A 3,560-nucleotide genomic window follows, 5' to 3' on the forward strand; every position below is an offset into this window, starting at 1 on the left:
TCTGCAATTTCATGCAAACCCATTTTTCCAACCATTCTTTGGGTTGCTGTGCTTTTGGGTCTCTATTAAGAAAATTTCAAGCCGGGCGCTGGTGGCTCACGCCTGTAATCCTAGCTACTCAGGAGGCTGAGATCTGAGAATCGCGGTTCAAAGCCAGCCCGGGCAGGAGAGACCGTGATACTCCTATCTCCAAGAAACCACCAGAAAACCGGAAGTGGCGCTGTAGCTCAAGTGGTAAAGCGCTTGCCTTGAGCTGAAGAGCTGAGGGACAGCGCCCAGGCCCAAAGTTCAAGCCCCACGACTGACAAAAAGAAAAGAAAAGAAAAGAAAATTTCAGCCTGTGCAAAGGAGACCTAGGGTTTCTCCTATTCCATTGTTTAAAGTTTTCAGAGTGACTGCTTTGACTCCCAGGTCTTTGATTCATTTGGAGTTGATTCTGGTGCAGGGTGAAATACTAAGGTCTAGCTTTAGTTTTCTACAAGTAGTTAACCTATTTTGGCAACACCATTTACTGAATAGGCTGTCTTTCTTCCATTCTATTTTTTTAGCTCCCTTATCGAAGATTAGATGGCTGTAGGTGTGTAGGTTCATTTCTGGGATTTCAATTCTATTCCATTGGTCCTGAGGTCTGTTCTTGTGCCAATACCAAGCTGTTTTGATTACTATGGCTTTATAGTAGAGTTTGAAATTTGGTATTGATATTCCTCCAGCAGTGTTCTTTCCGTTGAGGAGCGTTTTTGCTATTCGGGGTCTTATTGTTCCATGTGAATTTTTGAATTGCCTCTTCTGTTTCCTTAAAGAATGAGGTTGGAATATTGATAAGTATTGCATTGAATTTGTAGAAGCCTGGGGAATTACTGCCATTTTCACCACATTGACCCTTCCAATCCAGGATTATGGGAGTTTTTGCCACTTTCTGAGGTCTGTTTTGATTTCCTTTTTCAGGTTTTTAAAGTTTTCATCATAGAGGTCCTTCACTTTTTGGGTTACGTTATGTCCTAGGTATTTTACTTTATTGTGGAGATATTAGGAATGGTGTTGATTTCCTGATTTCAGCCATGCTTTTCTCATTGTTGGCATACAGAAAAGCCGTTGATTTTTGAGGGTTAATTTTAAAACCTGCTACTTTGTCAAAATTTTGAATCAGCTTGAGTAATTTGGTAGTGGAGTCCTTGGGATTCTTTATATAGATGATCATGTCATCTGCAAAGAGGGAGAGTTTTACTTCTTTCCCTATTTGAATCCCTTTTATATTTCCATCTTATCTTATTGCTGTAGCTAGGCATTCTAATAGTAGATTAGGCACTGTCCCTCAGCTCTTCAGCTCAAGGCTAGTTCTCTACAACTTGAACCACAGAGCCACTTCCGGCTTTTGTCTTTTTGCTTATGTGCTATTGAGGAATCGAAGCCAGGGCCTCATGCATGCAAGGCAAGCCCTCTACCACTGAGCCACCTTCCCAGCCCTTCTCTTCTTTTTCTAATAACTTTTGCTAAGGGTCTGTCGATTTGTTATTTTTTCGAAGAACCAACTATGTTTTGTTGATTCTAGTTTTTATGGATTCTAATTCATTTAATTTTGATTTAATTTTAATTATTTCTTTCCATCTACTGGGTTGGGGTTTATCCTGCTGCTCTTCTTAGGGAGGCTCACATGTCTCATTAGATTATTGATTTCATATCTCTCCAATTTTTTGATGTAGGAACTCAGAGCTATACACTTGCCTATGAGTACTGCCTTTCCTGTGTCCCAGAGGAGCTGGTAATTTGTATGTTCATTTTTGTTGAATATTATGAACATTTGAATTTCGTTTCTGATCTCATCCATGACCCACTGGTGATTCAATAGTTTGTTGTTCAGTCAACATGTGCTACAGGACTTTCTTTGATGGTTTTGTGTTGAGTTCTACTTTATTCTTGTGGTCTGAGAGAATGCAAGCTATAACTTCAGTGCTTTTGAATTTGGATAAATGTGCTTTGTGACCTAAAATGTGGTCTATTTTTGAAAAAGTTCCATGTGCTACTGAGAAAAACGTGTATTCTGATGCTGCTGGGTGAAATATTTGGTAGATGTCTCTCAAATCTAGGTGGTCTATGGCGTTGTTTACTGCTGTGGTTTCTCTGTTGAGTTTTTGCTGAGTTGATCTATCTAATGGTGATATTGGTATGTTAAAGTCCCCAAAAATTAATGTCTTTGGATCTATGTGAGATTTAAGAGAAAGTAATGTTTCTTGGATAAATTTAGGTGCTTCATTGTTTGGCAAATAATGATTTGTATTTGTAATATCATCCTGAAGGAGAGATCCCTTAATTAGTATGTAGCGCCCTTCTTTATCTCTTCTCATTAACTTTAATTTGAAATCTATTTTACCTGACATTAATATTGCAACTCCTGCCTGTTTATGGGGGCTGTTTGCTTGGTAGATTTTGTTCTAGCCTTTCACTTTCAAAATGTGAAGGCAGCAGATAGAAGGATCTTGCTTTTTACTCCACCTAGACAAGCTATGTTGCTTAATTGGAGAGTTAAGTCTGTTAGTAGGAAGATAGGACTGAGAGGTGTTTGGGAGTTCCTGCCATCTTATGCACCTTCTTGGGGGCTGTGCCAACTAGGTTCTTCCTATGGTTCTCGGATTCTCAGTTTGGGTGTGGTTTCTTGGCCTTTATTCTTGTCTTGTTGGTTTTCTCTGTGTAGGACAGCTTTAGGTATCTTTTGTAAGGCTGGTTTGGTGGAGATATATTGTTTCAGTTTTTCATTGGTAAGGAAGTTTTTTATTTGACCTTTGGTTATGAAAGAGTATAGCAAGGTACAGTATTCTTGGTTGATAGCTGTTTGTCTTTAGGGCTTGGAGTATGTCATTCCAGGCTGTTCTTGCTTTAATTGTCTCTGCTGAAAATTTTGATGCGATTCTAATTGATTTCCATTATATGTGATTGATCTTTTCTCCTTGACAACTTTAAGGATCTTTTCCTTGGTTTGACTTGATCCTGTGCTGATCAAAATGTGGCGGTGTGATGTCCTGTTCTGGTCTGGTCTATATGGGGTTCTAAAAGCTTCTTTTTTTTTTTTCTTTTTTTTTTAATTTAATTTTATTTTATTTGAGAACATACTGTACAGAGGGGTTACAAATACATGGGCAGGATAATGCATACATTTCTTACCAAGCATTGCAGCCTCCTCCTTTGTTTACCCTTCACCTCCCTTCCCAGCCTCCCCCCTCCCCCCCCACCCAATCATACCCCCCCCTCCCCCCCCTCCGACATTGTAAAGCTGGTTTTGACATGACATTTTGTACTTCTCATTGTTGCAACAGGTCCACCTGAATCCTTAAACGACTTGTTTGTCCCCATCTCCTCCACATGTTATACTGACATAGGCCTAACTTTTTGCATGTTTGGGAAGTAATCTGCTGGAACCTGTGAAACAAATTTCCTAGACCATTAACTTCTGTTTCTAAGTGCTCCCCTACACAGATTATACTCAGATTAGGCCTTCTGATAGTGTCTTACAAATGTTGAATTGATCTATCATAGTTCTTGGATTTGTCTTGGATAGATGTATGTTC

The sequence above is a fragment of the Dipodomys spectabilis genome, unplaced genomic scaffold (assembly GCF_019054845.1).
Source record: "Dipodomys spectabilis isolate Male_0828 unplaced genomic scaffold, ASM1905484v1 ptg000312l, whole genome shotgun sequence".
Taxonomy (NCBI): Eukaryota; Metazoa; Chordata; class Mammalia; order Rodentia; family Heteromyidae; genus Dipodomys; species Dipodomys spectabilis.